A 19,417-nucleotide genomic window follows, 5' to 3' on the forward strand; every position below is an offset into this window, starting at 1 on the left:
AGATCATCCATCCAAACCAAGACAGGTCTCTTTTGGCAGCTTCCTCTCTTGATAGAGGAAGCTTATGATTCACATGGGCACCAGCACGTATCTCCTCACATAATAGTGGCTCTTCCTGGGTTATTTGCCAATTCTCCAATCATGTGCGAGGCCAATAGAATGAGGGGTATTATTTGTCTTAAACCAACTGAGATCTACTTCTGGTGCTTCAGAAAGAGTGGGTCAATCGAGCTTAAATCACAGGACTAGAAACAAAATGGAGGTTACTTATCCTAAAGCAAGTTCTGGGTCCTCTTCTAAGACTGGGGACAGATCCAGGACAGCAATTCTGTCCACTACTGAGTACTTTCAAATTTTCTTTAATGAGCAAATGTTAAATTTATGATCAGAAAAGATGATAAATAAGAAGAAACTTGAGGAAGGAGAATGGAAAGCTTTCCTGTTTCTTAAGAAATATTGAACCCATTAAGTGTTTCAAAGAATAATGGAAATGTGTCAAGTTTGTAAAAGTTCTGAAATGAATTAGAATTGATTTTACAGACCATGTAGGAGACAGTGCTATACAGTTAGTGTGTCTTTGGGTTCTCTGAGTATTTCAGTACTTTCACTTAAAGTTGCTTCATTTGGGGCAAATTGCATCATCTCCAGGTGGCTCTATTTCCTCATCTGTAAAAGAGATATAATATTACCTTCCCCACAGGGTGATTGTGAGGATTTTGAAAAATAGATGTGTGCTGAAGCAATAGTAAGCATTTAAGGAATCTTAACTATTATGTTTACTTAATACATAATTAAAAAATTATTATGCAGACTTTTAAAAAATGCATACTATTTAAATGGCCTTTATGTGCTGTACAAGAGAGGAAGGCTTAATATACCTTCTATAATACATTTTTCTCAGCCTTAACTAATTTTCACATTTAATCACACACACACCAAAAAGTTATTCCTTTCACAAGCATGAAGATTTAACTGTGAAGAAAAGGATGATGAAAGAGAGTAGAGGAGAAAATAAAATGCTTTCTCTACAAGCTGATGGCTTAAAAACTAAGAAAACCACCTTTTTAAGACTTTGGTCACCATATTTGTAGCTAATACTTAGGTAGAGTTTTTCACATGCCTGTGGTTAATGTTCCAAATTTTTTCACAATTAGTAAATAATTGATTCATCACAATAGTCCTATAAAGTGCTATTGTTATTCCCCCATTATATGGGTGAGGAGATTGAAGCCCCTTGAGGTTAAGAAATTTACACAAGGCCCCACAGCTAGCTTCGGAGCTGGGATCCAGATGCAGGAGTGTGGCTCCGGGAGGTGCTTGTAAACACTCCCACTGCTCTCCCCTGCAGGTGCAAGCCAGCGGCCCACTGTTACTATAAATAACATGATGTGGTTCACTTAGTCCTGAAATTCACATTCTTTGTAGCTTTCTCTCTGGGGCAGCCATCAGGAGCAGCCAGGGACACTGAGTACATGCTTCTGGACTATGACCAAGAAGGTAGATGGAAGGAAAACAGTTTAAAAATGGGATCTTTAATGTGCATTCTTCAGTGGCCAGAAAAAAACCTGCCTAGTGAGGAACTGAAACCCTATCAGCCACGTGCAAGTTATGCTTCAGACACCCCCGCTGCCCTTGGGTCCACGCAGTCAGATCTACAGTGGATCAGGGACATGAATCTTGTGCAAATGCAGGGAGTAGGAATAACTGCCACTTTAAGATCTCAATGAGTATGAAAAGCATGTGAAGCTTTCATCAGCAGAGACCTGCTGTCACTTCCACTGTTTCCCTCAGGGCATGCCCACAGCTTCACTGGTCCTATTCAGAATGAAGACGTCAGCTAGTACCTGCTGACCCCTGAATCGGTGATAGGTTCTCCCTTGAAAGGAAGAATATCCCCTTCATGGGTTACAACTAGTTCATAACCTAAGTAATTCTACAGATGTAGAAGGGATACTTTCATTGGTTCTGCTATCACAGACTTCCCTCCAAAAAAACATGCCAATAGTTACCCCATTTTCACCCATTAAAATATACTTAACAGGCTTCCTTCTTTAGTGCAGTTTTAGGTTTACAGAAAAATTCACAGAAATTGGAGTTCCCATATATTCCCTACGCCCTGCACACAGAGGCTCCTGCTGTCAGCGTATTACATTAGTGGATGCACTCATTCTTTTTGACATCTTGCATTCCTCCTCCCCTAAAATTTAACATGCCTGATATTCACGTCTCTTATGCATTTACGTGTGATTTATATCACATCTCACGTTTATGTGAGGTTTACAACACATGCATGTTTTCTGTTTAAGCTGGGTTGGGGGCAAGTTTTCTGTGTAAAAATACGATCATTAGTGAGTCTCATGCTGCTGGGTTTTTGGGTTGTCAGGTCCTGTTGACCATTGCTTCAGTTATTGGGATCATTGTCTACGGACTTTCAGTGTTCACTGTATTTCCTGCAAAACTTCCCAAGAACCTGAGTGGAACAGACCCAATCCAAAAGTACCTGACTGTGCAGGTGGGCCACGCCCATCACTGCTTCCCTCATCAGTTTTATCATCTTCATGACCCTGAACGCCATATATGAGAAAGTGGCAGTCATGATGACTGACTCTGGTAAGCTCCTCCTGCAGCTGAGATAATTTCTACACAAGTTTTAGAACCAGGTCAAAACAGAGACTATCTTTTAGGCACTTCAATTGCAGTACATTACAGTCTTTAGTTAACTTCAAGTGTAAACGTATTTCCTCTAGCCTATATGAGAAGTGAATTAGCTCCATTTTTGCATTAGTAAAAGGGACAAAGGACGCTTTAGAATGTCCAAGCTCTGTGTAAATATGTCAGTGTTTAATAATAATTTCAATTACATTAGATAATGTACCCTACTGTTGAAAGTAAATAGTCTCTGTATTGCAAATAAGTGGAAGAGGGTCGTGGTTCCAGTGGCAGATTTGCTTGTGCGTTACGGAGAGGACAGATAATCACAGTTTTATGTGTCTTCCCCCCATGCTGTTCCTGTTAGTGTAGCTCCATTCTCATCAGCTGCGGCTTCTATAATAAATGTTTCTTCTCTCTGGCTTGTATCCCACCCAGCGGCTTAGCGGCCTAAGTTAAGTGCTTCCCACACATTGCATGTGGCTGGGTGGTTCTCCCAGTGGTCTGCTCAGTGGTCATCTTCTGAAAATACTAAGACCAATTCAAATTCTGAACTAGGAGGATGACCCGTTTTCTGTTCCCCAAATGCTTCTAGCAAGTTGCCCCGTGTTTTGTTTGTCTTCTTCAATAGTCCTACCTTACTGCCGTTCAGGGAGACAAGAGAATATTATTTAGCAGGATGTTTAGAAGTAGCTTTCTTTCAAATTACATCTGACAGAGGACAGTTCTTGCCCATTGGATACTGTTGTGCTTATAAATTTTAAGGAATGGATGACTTTTTTTTTTTTGCCTTGTGGGATATTGCGTTCTTAGTGGGAGAAACTCTTACAACACTGTGTACAGTTGGAATTAACATAGTGGATATGTTAAGAAATTCAAAACAGCTGATATGAAAAAAGTGTGAATTGCGTAATATATATATATATATATATATATATATACACATACATACATACATACATATTTATTGTGTTAACTCATGTGTCCATGGCTTTGATTAGGGTCTCAAAGCCGTTCACAGTTTTACAGACTTACCTTTTCTTTATTCTAGCTGCAGAGCTCCCGAGGACCAGACTGACTATGAGAAAAACCCAGCCATGAAGGTGCTCTTGTTCCATTTTGTCAACTACTACTCCTCGTGTTTCTACATCACATTCTTTAAGGGCAGATTTGTGACTTATCCATGAGATCTGATGTATTCCCTGTAAAAATACAGAAATGAAGAGGTGTGAATACAGCTTTGTGTTCTGACAGTCTAATCTGTTTCAGGTTTTCTCTTAGTTGCCCAATGAAGAGTGTCTTTACTCTCTGTTCCTTTGATTTTTTTAGGCATAAAATAATGACTTTATTTCATATTAGAGCTATCTAAAATTTAAATGAGATTTTCTTTCTAATATTCCAGTGTGACCCAAGTGGCTGTCTCCTTGAACTGATGACACAGCTGACAATAATCATGGGAGGACAGTCCATCTGGAATAACATACAAGAGGTGTTGCTTCCGTGAGTACTCAGTCATGTGTTCTTGGGGTGAGAACGGCCCACCGACCCACGTCATTTTCCTGCTTGGCCATCTCTAGAACAGGGGAGACTCTCTGCTTATTAAAGCTCTCCAGATAGGATGATACAGCCAACAGTATAAACGTACCTGCTGTTTAATAATTATGTTTAAATGCCTTCCTTTTTATGTTTAACATAAATCCTCAAGTGCTATAGTCTCTGCTTATTAGCCCACCACTGGGGACTGACGGATCAGAGCCCATTGAGAGATGGCCCTTTTTGGGGCCATGAACTAAGTTTTCCCACAACTTCCTGCAAATTTCTCCTCCTTTTATATATGCATTTAAAAATCCATAACAGGAATTTGTTGAGTGCCTAGTATGTGCTAGTCACTGTATTAAATGTTGTACATATATGTATGTGTGCGTGTGTGTGTGTGTGTACAATTTAATCACCCAAACAATCCTTATTCTTATCTTCCTTTTGCAAATGAAGATCCTGTGGCTTAAAGAGGGTAACTGATTTGCCCAAGCTCTCATTGCCAGTAAGAGACCACTGTGGGACTCAGATGTAAAACCCTATCTCTCTGAATCCATGTTCGTCTAAGAACAGAGACTCTCTTGGGTTCCTAAGGCACAGGGTTACATAACGTTTTAAGAAACACTTGTCTAAAATAATAACTACAGAGATTTTGACTTATTGTTCTCTTCCTAAAAATGAGAAAAGCAGATGTTAGCCAAGGTCACACTGTCCTTTTGATTTTCACATAAGCACAATCCCACATCAAAGTGGACAGTCCAGTGTTATCTGCAATTTCTAAACATTTCAAGGAGCTTACTGTATTCGCTTTTTGTTGCTGTTGTAACTAGTATCCCCAAACGTCATGGTAGTAGGAAGAAAAAAGAAAAAGTCTCCACTAAACAACACAAATTTAAACTTGTAGTTTTCTTGAACGCAGAAGCCTGCTGAAGTCAAAGTGTTGGCACGGCTGTTTCTGAAGGTCTCAGGGGAACCTGTATCTTTGACTTTTCTGGCTTCCAGAGGCCACCTCCATCTCTTGGCCAGTGACCTCTTTTCTCAATCTCAAGGTCAGCATGTTTGTGTGCCTCTGACTCTGATCCTGTGGTCAGATCTCCTCTCCTCTCTCCCCTCTTTTGCCACCTTCTTCCTCCTTTAACGACTCTGGTGATTACACTGGGCCCACATCTATAATCCAGCTGGTCTCTCTTAGGGTCGACTGGTTAGCAACCTTAACCACATCTGCAACCATAGGTACCCTTTGCCAGGGAATCTGACCTCTTCCTATGTTCTGGGGATAAGGACATAGACATATTTGGGGGGGGGGACATTTTTCTGCCTACCACACTAACCTTTTTAAGATAATTTCTGGCTTTGAGTTTCTGTTTTCATGAAACTGTTGAACTCTCTTCTGTCTTGCCTTCCACACCAGCATTCTGCTCCTGGCCAACCTAACTGCTGAGCTCGCCCCTCTCTGTGGTGTCCCCCAAAACCACTTACACAAGCAGGTCTTACTGTTGTTTGGAGAATGGGGGAGAAACTCAAACAACTTGAATTTTGAAATAAAAAACCTCCATGATTTTAAAATCTTCCATGCCACTATAAAAAAATTTATTTTTTAACTTCGTTTTTTAATTTTTAAACTATTTTAAACTTTGTAACTTTTTTAAACTTTACTTTTTTTCTTATCATCCTTCATTGTAGGCTCCAGAAACCTGCTATTCTGCCCACCGCATCCAAGTTCCCTTTCATTGTTTCTCCTCCCTTCCCTAACCTTCCTTCTCTCTCCCTTATTACCAAGTTTCTGTCCATTCTCTTTATAGGGCAGTTAAATTATTTTTTCTTTCTTTCTTTGTGTTTTTACAGAGTGAACACCTTTGGGTGTCAGTGTGTCCTTCCACATTTCTTCACAAGGGCTTCATCTTTCAGCTTCAGTATGGATTCCTGGGGTCTGTCTCGAAACCAAAGGCATTTCCCTTGTCCCCCAGCTCACTACGCCCCTCAAAAAAAGATTCTGATCTTCACTGTGAAATGAATCTTTTTTTTCCCTACTGTGCAGTAGACAACACTTACCCTGAGCTCACAGTCAGATATTTCCAGAGAAGTAAAAGTAGGTCATGTGCAAATAATACTACTTTTCTCTGTGAAAAGAAATACAGCAGATAGAGGAAATACTTAACTCAGATTACTCAAAAGCATTTCCTGAAGGAAATAAGTAAATTATTGAACACTAAATTTTGTTGAATCTGGTTATCCGTGAGCTATTTTTACCAATCAAGAAGGATATATTTCCTAAACTGGTACTGAGCAATTCATGTGAAATGAAACTTGCTCACATGAACTAGTTTAAATTAAAGGATGCATTATAGTATCTGTGGTCTGTTTATACCTTCGCTTAAGTAAGCACATTTTTCTAGGTTCCAGTGAGCTGAACTTTGCCTCCATGTATTTCTAATATGGGCTAAAATATTTAGGGAATTTATTTTGAATTATGATTCCCTTTTTTGAAAACCAGGAATTCTGAATTGTAGCCAAGTTCGAGGGTGGCTTGTGTTTTCCTCACTGCCTCTTCTCTTTGTTTAAGTGCAGTTTCATTCTTAATTTTTCATATAAAATCTTAGCATACCAAAGATCTATCAATTACTCTTGCTGCACCAAAGCTATACCCATCCTCAAAAATACATAGGAAGGGAAAAGAAAACTTATCAAAATTAGCGACTATTTTCATGCTATTCAAATATGTCTAAAGGAACATAATGAAATGAATTTCACTATATCTCACCTGCCTCCACCCCCCCAATCCCATGTGGGTTTCTTGAGTAGGAATCTGGGAGTAAATGAAGAAGGAGAGTGATGCCGTGATCCAGGCTCCCTCTGGGGTCTCCCCAGCACTTGGATTGGCACCTGGTATAACGTAGGTCTCAGTCCAAGCCAGCTGAGTGAGTGAGTGACTCACAGGCATCGAATGCGTAACATCAGTGAATTAACAGCATTCTTTGTAGGACTCAGAGAATAAGCTGAGTGCCCTGTGGCCTTCCCAGCCTCACATACTATTTTGATGTTGGGGTCATTTCTGGGAATGTTATTCTGTACTGGACAAAAGGCTAGTACAATTCCAGGGTTAAGCAACTTTCCTAGGGAAATTTTATGATAAAATATTAAGAAAAATAATTAAATGCCCAAAATGACATAGCATTGTCCTTTGGTGTTTAGATAATGTATGGCTGTAATTTTCTTACTTTATATGTTTTCTACATTTTCCACTGTGTGTATGCACTACTATATAATAAGAAAAAGCAAATGTTTAAAAGAGAAAATCTCTCTTCTCCAGATATGATTTGGTTAGAGGATGAGTCAGAGAAATATAATAAGAGAATCTTAAATACATGTGTCCATAATTCACTCTTTAAATTCAGGAACAGGAAACTCAGGAATGAAATAGATTAAGAGAATCAAAGATACTTGTATTCAAGATTAGCAAGTAGGAGTGTCCTCAACAGAAATGGTGATAATCTATAATTCAGGGATTAAATGTGATAATGAAGGTAAAAAGACAACATGAAGTAGAAAATGCCACGTGGCAAGCACAGTGTAAAGGGCAATTTACTATGATTATGCCAATATGTGTGGTCAATTCCCAAGGAAATGATTGTGTAACCCCTGCTAGAGGAAGAAAGCTTCCAGCCTTGGCTGGAGAGGGGGGAGGATCCAGTGTCTGTATTTTTTTAAATGTCTACAGGTGCTTCTCATGTGCAAATTGATATCCCTGCACGAGAACCTTAAACCAACAGAAAACCCAAAAGACCGTGGACAATGATAGGTAGACGAGAGCCCAAGCTTTTCTGCCACAGATGAGTGGTTCCACTCAGGAAGACTGAGCAAGAAGCTCAGAGTCTTAGCTAAGGACAAGCAAGTCGGGACTTCTAATACGACCTAATGCCATCGACAGGGGAGGGCATTTCAGCACAAGAAGGGAGCGCCAGGTGATTTAACATGGAAGTTTCACCCTGGATCCATACCGTGATTGATTTAGGTCCCGGAGGGTTAAAGCCCTGCTTCCCTGTGGCATGGACCTGATTCCACAAGAGGCTGAGACAGGAAGTATGAGGCAGAGAAAAATTCCCCCAGGAGAATCCCGAGTCTGGGTGATAGGGAGGGTGATGGACGAGCGTGGTCCCAGCGCCACCCCCACCGCAGGGCTCCGAGTGGCTGTGGAGCTGCGCGCCCCCGGCCGGACCTCAGACCTGCCTGCAGTGCTCTGGGTTGCGGCCTGGGGAGCGGCTTCAGCAGCAGGCTGGCCCCATCATTCTCGTAGGTGCTGCAGTGACCCCCAACCCTGTGGCCACGGTGATCCCAAGCCAAGGGTCTAAGTGACTTTAACCCTATTTACAGGTGACCACAGCCGGTTAGCCAGTGCTGCTCAAAAGGAAGATCCCCCATGGGGTTTTGATGTGTCAGGGGGGTTGCTAATACCTGGCCTGCTTTGAATCATTTCATCCTGACAGCAGCCTGGGCAGTTGAAGTTTCATCTCTCAATTTTATTTCAACTTTTTTTGTTGAAAGTATAGTTGGTTTACAATATTGTGTTAATTCTTGCTGTACAGCATAGTGATTCATATATATATATATATATATATTCCTTGTCATATACTTTTCCACTATAGGCTATTAAAAGTTATTGAGTGTAGTTCCCTGTGCTATACAGAAGGATCTTGTTGTTTGAAACAAAAATTACTAAACAAAGTAACAAAGTAAGCAGACTAAACCTAGACATGTATATGACACAGTTGAGTTTATCTAAGGATTTAAATGTGGTTTTGATCTCCAGGATCTCTTTATCAAATTACCATATGCAAAGTGCCTGTGGAACACTTCTCAGAAATATGTTTTAAAATCATAAGATTTAGAGAATAAAGAAGGAAGATAATTATACTGGAAAGCAGATATCAAAATATAGAAATGGGCATTTGTGATACAGTAATATCTGAATTATTGGAAGAATGTGTTGAATAAGAGGATCCAGTGGTGGGTCTACTAACCGCAACATTCTGCCATAGCAGTGAGTGTAAATCATCTTCTGAGATCTGCAACAGTTGCATTTTGAATGTAAATAAAGTTAAATAAAAAATAAGCCATGAAGTGTGGATTCAGATTCAGGAGTATCTCGAGTCCATATCCCCAGCACTTCCCAGTGCTCCCTGCTCTTCCCCTAATGTCATTGAAAGAAGTGGGGAAAGTTTGTGAAGCGAAGGGCATGTTCCATTGCAAAGAAATCTCGTAGCAAACCTGGGAGCATGGCCAGTGAAAGCTTAATGCTGAGATTAGAGGCCGTGGGAAACCAAGAAGAGGCAGCTCTTTACAAGTCACATCATATGCTCTGTGTGTGTCTACGTGTGTATGCATACAGACGTGTGGGCATGTATGATGTATACACCTGCCTTTCATGTGAAGCCGCCTCACTGTCCAAATTTGAAATCCATCCAAACGTGCAGTGCAGTCAGTCGAAGCTCAGCCAGACGCTAAGTTGTCTGTTGTTGCTCTGTCTCTTCTGCTGAACTCCACGAGTAAACCACGCGCCAGCTGTTGCTTTCAGGGACAACAGCTCTGTAGGCTACAGGTCCATGCCTTGTTTCACTGCCAACTCTGATTTCCTTTCAGGAAAAATTGCCATTTGAAAAAGGGGAAAGCATTCAGTTGGCCCACAAGCCTCTGAGTGAGGAAAAAACATAACGTTATAGTCAGCTCTGTGGGACAGCATCCAGAAGGGGGCAGAGCACTGGGCTGCGAGTCGAGGCTGTGTTTCTTTCAAGCTCTGCACTGAATTTGAGGTGGCATGCCACTTCTCTGGCCCTTGATTTGTTCAGCTTATATTAGGGTCTTGGACCTGTTCTATCCAATGTTAGAGTATCACTTTTTTGCTCGGTGACCCTCCATGGCTCCGCAATTCCTTCAGAGGGAAAAATGCCCACATCCTCATGGCAGCCTCTAAGGCTCCACCCCCAAAACCACCACTTATTTCCTATTCACTGTGGCCCACACCAGTCTCCATGCTGTCTTTCCAGCGTGAGAGACCTCCAGGCCTGTAATCACTTTTCCCTCTGCCCCTCCTCTGCCCACCCCTTTGTTTCCTTCTTTGCCTTATTCAAAGGTCACTGCCCCATCCCCACTCCTCCCTAGCACACATTCCTCACCCTCCTTTATTTTCCTCCGCAGCACTTATCACCGGCTCACAGACCCTGTATTTCTGTCTTTTACTTATTTTCTGTGAGATTTTCAGACTGGAAAGGCCATGGTGGATAATAGCAGAGAAATGGGGGTAAAAAAGACAAATGAGGGAAGGCATCTTCTAAAACCTAAAATGCCCACCTGAAAAGGAGGTAGGAGATAAAGTAGCAGTAGTCGTTACAATTTTGGTAAACCCAAGGTACGTGGTCAGGACTAGTTTTCACAATTTTTGAGGGTAGGGAGGCAGCAATAAAAAGAAATTTATCCTGAAAACAAGAAATTAAATTCTTGGGAAGATGATGTGTTCAGCTTGAAATGTCAGTAATACTTTTATGACCTTGGTCTGATAATATCCTGCCTTATAATTTGATCTGTTTGACAGCTGGGTCATTAATCTAATGGTGCCACAGTTCCAGAAGCAGAACAGACCACCCCACGATGGGAATGGGACAACCGTCTGTATCCCATGGGCAAACTGGGGTTATTTTATGAATACCCTGAAATGAGTAAGTCATCAGTGGAGATTTCTGTGCTGTCGGTTATACTAGAATATGCTTTGGGTCTCAGAAGCATCGGTTACCGAGCCAAACAATGACCTAGCATACCGACACGGAGCCCGCTTTTCTCCATTAGATGCAATTATGCAGTCAGGCTTTCAAATAGGGTGCCTGTGTGTATCTTTGTCAATATTTATGTTGTACAAAGCTGAATGTTTACTGCCAAGGAATGAAATGGAATACTCATTCAGATACGTCTCCACCATTGATTCTCAGATCCTTCTGGTCATGTCGTTTGAAGATGAACTCAGAACCGTTACTAGATGTGACTCAGCTCGGGCTGTAGCCCGTGTGGCACAGCTGCTGGCTGATATCCTTCTAAACAGAGTCATGTGAGCCAGCCGGCCTGTGCAGAAAGCCCGCAAGGGCATCCTGCCTCATTGCAGCAAGGTTCACAGGGTCACCCCTTCCACATCTCACACCTGCCTTTGATATGGTTTCTGCCTGATTCCTTGAGTGACCTCATGGCACATCACTGGCTTGAATTCAAGATGAATTTGTTGATCTGGAGTATCGGTAGAGCACACATCCCCTCCTTCTCCAATGTCTTTGTCCATTTCTGTACATTTGTTTGGGCTTGGTTTCTCTTTGGTTGAACTTGGTTTTGAGCTCTCATTTGCCTTTAAATTGTTGCATCTCAAAATAGATTTCCATAGGAAACGTTATCTTTTCTATTATGCATGGCGCACTTTTATCTACTAGAAGGCTGATGAAGTGCACGTTTTGTATCTGAGCCCTTTCAGCTCACCACTGCCTTGAAGTAGTTTTTTTTTTTTTTTAAGCTTAGGAGACAAGAAAGGATTTGGGTCAATAGGCTTTGCATTTATGCATGCGGGTTCATGTCTGCAAAGGCACCCCTTTGTGCTTCCTGTTTATAAGTCTACAGATAGAGGGAGTTTACTTTTTCCTAAATTACATTCTCCCTACATAACAGGATGGAGTAACAGCTAGTCTAGAGAGATTGTTCAGATTTATTTGTTTTCCTATTATCTAAATAATCCCTGACGAATTAGAAAATTGAATCCATTTCTGAGAGTAGGCAGTCTGTTTTTCTGTATTCAACGCTGGAGTGAAACTTATATTGTGTTCTTTTCATTCATGGGAGGTAGAATTTCCAAGTGCTTTTTGAATTATTTTTGTTCCTCTAAAATAAATTGCCTTTGGTGGTGATCTCCTGACCTCAGTTTCCTCCTCCCAGTTTTTCCCATGATCATTAATGTCACCCCACCTGCCTTTTTAGTTATGCCTCTTAGCTGCTGAAGGGGAACAGCTACTGACAGATGACCCTGGAGTCCTCCACCTGTGCTTCGTTAGGCCTCGCACCCAGCCACCAACCCTAGTCTCCTTCGCCTGAAGTATCTTTCTCTGCTTTTCTGCCTGGAAGGACTCTTGCCAAGCCTTGGCAGGGACCCCTCCACTTTTTAGAGATTATCTGCTCTCCTGTCTAGGCATGAATTGCACTTGATTCTTGTCTTGATGGTGCATGATCGTGTCCGTGTCCATTGTGCTTCGTGGCTGGACTGATCCTGTCGGAGGCTGTAGTCAGGCTTTTCATCCTCCCGTCATTGTCTGGAGCACCACAGCCTGGACCCTGGGCCTCATATGTGTTTAAGTGACTTGAGCTTGGAGTTTCAGCACACTCACATAAAACTGTTAGATGAGTTGGCGGTAATATTGCCCCCAAGGCCCCCACAAGGTTCTATATGGCATATGGCTTTTTCTGAGTGAAATTTCTCTTTTATTTGTTTTAGTGAATTCCCCACTGTCCTTTGAGATTATTAGAGTAACCCTGAGTTTTTAACCACAATAGCTCTCCCCACACCAGCGAAAGATCCTGCTGTCTGAGAACTCAGATATGGGACATAAGAGAAATTATCTATCAGTCTTAAAATCTGGAAGCCATAAGATACCGTTTTGCACTTAGAGCACCCACAGCACAAACACCAGTCTCTCAAAAATTTGACGCTGCCTTCCCAGAGGGCGGGCGCCATAAGTGAAATGCTGTGAGGGATGAAGTGAGAGCTCTTTGTCTCTGGTACTGCCTTTTCCACCCTTGCTGTGTTAACTTGATCTTCCCTTCATATATTATGTTCTCCATTTAATTTATTGCAGTTAATATCAGTTGTTCTTCAACATCTCCTTGCACCCGAACCGTCCATTCCCTCTCTCTCCAGTGCTATCCCACCCACGCCTCTCCTGCGCTCTCCAGGACCAGGCCTGTCTCCCCCACGCCCTCACCTCTGTTCTGTCTGCCCACCACCTGCACTGACATTTCCTTAACTCTGCAGAATGAACTTCCCAAAATGGCAGCTGAGTAACTGGGGGGGATTGTAGACCTCTCATCTCTTTACCGATTCATTCGTTTATCTATCCAAAAAACACTGAGCACCTGCTATGCCAAACACTGTATCAGCTGCTGGGGAGACCAAGACAGATAAGACTTGGTGTCTGCACTCCCCAGGCCAGGCGAGATTTGGCGAGTAGTTGATGGATTGCTAACCAGGTGAACACAAATTGGACTTCCTAGAGCTAGAAATATTTGAACTGAATTTTGAAAGGTGAAAGGAAGTTAGCTCTCTAATGTGTGGTAGAGGGAGTGGACACTTCATGCAGAGAGGTAGAGACATAAGTGTACACGGCATGAACTGGCTTGGCTAGACTGAAGAACAACAAGTAGGGCTAGAACAAAGGATCCATAGGTGGGAATATCAGGTGCACATGGCCTCTGTCACGATGGGCCTTGTGTGCTTAGACTTGAATGTATCCTTAATGAAACAGGTATATATTGGAATATTTGTAAGTAAGAGAATTGCATAATATTTATGTTGAAGAATATCTGGTTATTCTAGCAGCAGAATGGAAGATACTATTTTTGGGAGAGGCCCATACTTTGGGGGGAAATGATGTTTTGGGAACAACCCAGGTAACCCAGACAACAAGTGTCACACGCCTGCAGAGAGGCCCTGGGCAGAGGGAGAGGGACATGGGAGGCAGAAGTGATGACTGCTGCAGTAGGGACTGCAGGGCTGGGGCGGCGGGCCGCAGAGCTGCTGAGGTGACTTTCCAGTGACCCATCTTGAAAGAGGATCTGCAGGGGCAGTGTAAGGGGAAGAGCTGATTTCAAGATGGTTCTGTGTGTGGCAGTTTGAGTGCAAAGTGTCTATGGGACATCTGAGGGGTGATGTCTGTTGTTAAGCTGGATTCACCAGTCAGGAGCTCAGAGGAGCTGTGGGTGAGGCCGTGGGGGCGATTCAGTCCTGCCAGGCGGAGGACTGAAGACGAGGCCCTGGGGAAAAGGGCCATGAACATGGCAAATGGGAGACGAGAAATCCACCAAGAGAGAGAAGAATAGCAGAGCAGTTGGGAGAAAGCTAGTTGAGGCAACACAGAGAAGGCTGTAACCTGGCTTAAGAGGGATTTGAACACTGACTAAAGGGAGCATAGTGAGAAACGGGGGGGTTGTGGGGCAAAAAAGCAAGGGCTAATTCCCACCTTTAATTGCCGAGACTGGGGAAAGGGAGGAGGAGGACTAAGGTAGCCTTTAAAAAACAGATCTGTGTGTATCTGTGTGTGTGCATATGTGCACACACACTTTTCTGCCTGGGCTTTTTAAATTTATTTAAGTAAAACAAAAATTAAGGGGGGAAAACACTCCACTGAGAGGAAAATATTTGTCCATGGCAAAAGCTACCTGGTAATCAAATAAACAGGAGCTGAGAATGCCCACTGGTTTGAAACACGCAGCCACCGGCAGTGCAACTCCTGTCTCAGTGCCGCGGTGAGGGCCGTGGGGGATGCAGGGCTCCGAGCCCTGGAGGAGTCATCAGCGCAGGCACTTCTCCAAGAGACTGGACTTTAAAGGGAAGAAGAAAGAGTAGAAAGTATCAGAGAGCAACACAGGGCCGTGAGAGAGGGTTGGGCGAGGGTTAGTTTTGTTTTACAGTGGGCGTTTCTGGCCTTGATGAGTTCCTAGGCCTTTGCTGTTATTGGTCTTTGTTCCAAAAGCTTTTTAGAAAGTTCTTCTCGTTTGAATATCTGAACAGATTAAATCATGTTGGGTTATTTCTGGTATTTTATTTTTTAATTAATAAATTATCTGGAATTTATTTTAATAACAAAAGTGAGGACACTGTGCCAGGTCTTCCAATGATTTAGCTAATTACTCCAGTACTTGAATCCACTGATTTGAAGTGTCAGTTTTATAATATTACTAAAATCTCAAATATATCCACGTCTATTCTTGAAATGCATTGTATTACATTCATACTCTCAGTGCACTATTTCTATACTTTTTCCATGACCATAGATTAATGCCTCCTAGAGTTGGTCCTATTTAATCTTTTTCCAGAATATCCCTAACACTGCAAGTTCAAACTTCCCTCCTCATTATTTTATTTGTATATTTGTGTATATTTCTGGAAGAACAATACGATCACCCTTCAGATATTTTTCTTAAATCCATTTTGGATTATTAACTAAATTTGCATTCAGATTCTAAATTTACTTTGGAGAAATAATGTTCTATGTCCCCCAAGCTTGAGTCTGCCCAATGAAGAGTATGGTGCATTCTACTGCTCATTCAATCATCATATTTTTTTCTTTTTTTTAAGTCATTTATCAGAATCATCTTAACATTTTTAATTAATTTATTTCTGAATAGTCTGTGCCTTTGTTGTCATTATAATGATATCTTTTCTGGGTTTTTAACTGGGTTGATTGCTAATAAACTCCTAATTTCTGGCAATGAGAAGGAGATCTGACAGTGTGGGGCACTCTTTCCAATATGGTGACTGTGAGCAGTGTGTTACCTTAGGATGTCCACTTGCCAATTTGCCAGTGGCTGCACCCACTCCACACATTTCTGCTACTTACCTGCCCCCTGTAGGCAGATGAGTTCATGTAGGGTTAGGTGGGTTATGGACACAGATACTGATATCACTGCTGCCACACTGCTGACTCTGTGGCATCACTAACTCTGGTTCTTGCTCTCTGACCTCCCTGAATATGACAGCTCCTTTTGGGCTGTGGACCTACTGCATCTTTCCAGCACTGTCGGCTTTTATGCAACACACCCCTGCCTCTCAGGTCACAAGCAAATGTCAGCTCCTCCTACACATCCACCCCATCCACGGTCTTGCCGTTCCTGGCCAGAGTGGTCCCTACCCCTTGACTGATCAGTAACAGTAAATGGACTTTAAATTTGCCTCTCATCTTCTGGCTTAGTTACATACCTGTGCTAGTTTACTTTAAAGGTCTGCCAGTTAGGAGGGGAGGGTCTAAAAGTCTTTTAGATTTCTGGCCTTATCATTTCTAACTGCTCCCCCACCCCATGGAATAGCTTACCACAGATCTCTGCTGCCCCATCTGTAGCAATGCCCTGTAAATTACAGACAGAGAGAAAAGAACTTCTAAGCCACCACCACAACTTTGACTTCCTGTGACCACACAGACCATAGAAATATCAAGATAAAAATTCCTGAATAAGAATATTTTTCTTAGGAAGACACTTTAATTGCATACCTTTCTGTGACTTGTAATAACTTCATAGACTTTCTGAATGTGCTGTACTCACCTTCCCAGACTCAAGGGAGCTTGCTCACTTGCCTATTTTCAGTGCATTTCCTCCAGCATTCTCTATGCAGAGCTTTCCCAAAGGTACATTTCTTATTTCTATTTAAATTGTTAGATAAATCCACAATATTCTTTTTTTAATCCTCAATTACAAATCATCTTCCAAGATTGCATTATTTCAACACTGAGAGTGAATAATATGCTTCAAGATTCCCAAGTTTATTATGAGCAAATAACTATGGTTGGTTGAAGATTTTTAAGTATGTTATTCCTACTAAGGGTATATACGTGAAAGAAACAGTTTGAAATAAGTCTTCTTCCCAGAGATATTATATTTGCCTTTTGTTTGGATTCTTTCACTGTTAAACATTATTATTACCGTGAATATGTTTTCTCTTTGGGATTTAGTTCACCATTTGCCCCTCTCTCTTTACAGGAGTAAAGGAATTGATGTTGTCCTTCCATCCGTCTACCACTCCATGTTATGTGTCCATTCCTTAAACAGGTATTCAGTTTGGGTTCACCAGATTATTTGTGGCCTCTTTCCAGTGGCCCCTCTGTTGGCTCTGGAGAACAATATATTGGAAATCAGACTCGGTACGTGGAAACTTGACTACAAATTATAGATGCATGGTGCCAGAAAAAGCCCAGAACATCACAGCGTGGCAGTCAACCATGAAAGTAACAGCAATTCTGGCTGTGGTGGACCAGCGTGAGTAAAAAGGCTTCATTGGGTGAAGACTTAGAAGAGTCCAAAAATGCATTGGCGTTGCTTCCTAAGGAATCCAGTGATGGGTATTGTTTAATATGAGAGGGAGATGCTAACACTATCATCGTTATAAACAACATAGTTGTTGTAATTGTTATTATTTTTTATATAATTTCTTTATAATAAATATTTGTGACTTACAAGACACTTAAGAGGCAGTTGTTAAGAAGTGTGGCCATTATACTGTTACAGAAGAGTTAATTCAGTAGAAGTATGGTAATAGTATTAATGAGTACTCTTTTGATCCTCACATGAATATAAAGGTTACCCAGGAGTGCTTGTATAATGGAGATAGAAATCAATCCATTTAAGAGTTTGTAGAACCTAAAATAACAGCAGTCATTCCACCGTATTTGACTTCGTGTGTGTGCTGGAGGTGGGGAAACAGATTCCACACATTTTCTGGGGGCACATGTGTTCCCAGGCTGGGGGATATTGGCTAAAAACCTCCGCTGCCCATAGAGAGGCACACGCCAATACTTGGCTTAGAGCCCAACCCCCACATTCCCTGTAAGACCGGCCTAGGAAAACACTCAGGGAAGACAAGCTAAGGGATTCTATTAGAAGCCAGGCGCCGCTATCAGTTGGAGGAATATCCTCAAATCCAGGATTCCGGAACCAAGCCTTGTGTTGGGGGGAGTTATGGAGCTCCATTCCTGGCAGATGAATGGGGACACAGTTGTTCCCCGTTAGGGAGAACTCCTCTAAGTAATTCCTCAGTCCATCAGGGGGCATTCGATGTTTCTTGGACTCCAAGACCAAAACCCATATTCCCTCGCAGCCCGGCTTAGGGAAACACTCAGTGAATACAAGCTAAGGGATTCTATTAGAACCCAGGCGCTGCTGTCATTTGCAGGAGCCTCCCCACACTCAGGATACCAGAACAAGTCTTCGTGTGTGTGCTGGAGATGGGGAAACATAGTCCACGCATCTTTCTGTTGGCACAGATGTACCCAGGTTGGGGATGTTTTTTAAACACCTCCACTGCCCATAGAGAGGCACTCGCTAGTACTTGGTTTAGAGCACAACCTCCACCGTTGCTAACAGCCCAGCCTAGGGAAACACTCAGGGAAGTCAAGTTAAGGGATACTATTAGATCCCAGTTGCTGCTGTCAGTTGGAGGAGCCTCTCCACAGTCAGGATACCAGAACAAGACTTCATGTGTGTGCTATATGTGGGGAAACAGAGCCCACGCAACTTTCAGTGGAAACAGGTTTTCCCAGGATGGGGGATGTAGGTTAAACAGCTCCACTACCCATGGAGAGGCACAGGCTACTACTTGGCTTTAGAGCCCAACCCCCACTTTCCCTCACAGCCCGGCCTGGGAAAACACTCAGGGAAGACAAGCTAAGGGATCCTATTAGAAACCAGGGTCTGCTCTCTGTTGGAGAAGCCACTCCACAGTCAGGATACCAGAACACATTTTCGTGTGTGTTCTTGAGGTGGGGAAAGAGCGTCCACGCATTTTATGGGGGAACAGGTATTCCCAGGTGGGAGATGTAGTTTAAACTCCTCCACTGCCCATAGAGAGGCACTCGCTAATACTTGGCATTAGAGCGCAAACCCCACCTTCGCTCACAGCCCGGACAAGGAAAACACTCAGGGAAAAGAAACTAAGGGATTCTTTAGATCCCAGGTGCTGCTCTCAGTTGGAGAAGCCTCTCCAAAGTCAGGAAAACAGAACACTTATTCGTGTGTGTGCTGGAGGTGGGGAAACATAGACAACGTATCATTTAGGGGGCACAGGTATTCCGAGGTTCGGGATTGTAGGTTCAACCCCTCCACGTCCCATGGAGACGCACTCACAGATACTTGGATTTATAGCCATACCCTCACTTTCCCCCGCATTCTGGCATAGGCAAACCATCAGGGAAGACAAGCTAAATGATACAATTTGAACCCAGCCGCTGCTGTCAGTTGGAGGAACTTCCCCATACTTAGGACACCGGAACCAAGCCTTGTGCGGCGGGGAGCTGTGGAGACTCACTCCACGCAGATGAATAGGATCACAGGTGTTCCCTGTAAAGAAGAAGTCCTCTAAATAGTTCCTCAGTCCATCGGGGGGGCACTCGCTGCTTCTTGAATTCCAATCCCAACCCCCAGCATTCCCTCGCAGCCCGGGATTGGTAAA

General features: G+C 42.6%; 1 long non-coding RNA gene across 2 annotated transcripts in view; it reads left to right on the forward strand.

Moving 5' to 3' along the window:
- The window catches only part of LOC140690352 (uncharacterized), a 47,769-nt gene extending 30,638 nt beyond the window's left edge, over positions 1–17,131 (forward strand). The window contains exons 5-7 of one of the 2 annotated variants that reach the window (XR_012065614.1): positions 3,701–3,875; positions 4,052–4,149; positions 16,954–17,131. This is a non-coding gene — a long non-coding RNA (uncharacterized lncRNA). The remainder of the gene's footprint in view (positions 1–3,700; positions 3,876–4,051; positions 4,150–16,953) is intronic. The other variant, XR_012065615.1, reaches the window with a different exon arrangement.
- The last annotated feature ends 2,286 nt before the right edge of the window (positions 17,132–19,417 follow it).

This window comes from Vicugna pacos, chromosome 30 (assembly GCF_048564905.1).
Source record: "Vicugna pacos chromosome 30, VicPac4, whole genome shotgun sequence".
Taxonomy (NCBI): domain Eukaryota; kingdom Metazoa; phylum Chordata; class Mammalia; order Artiodactyla; family Camelidae; genus Vicugna; species Vicugna pacos.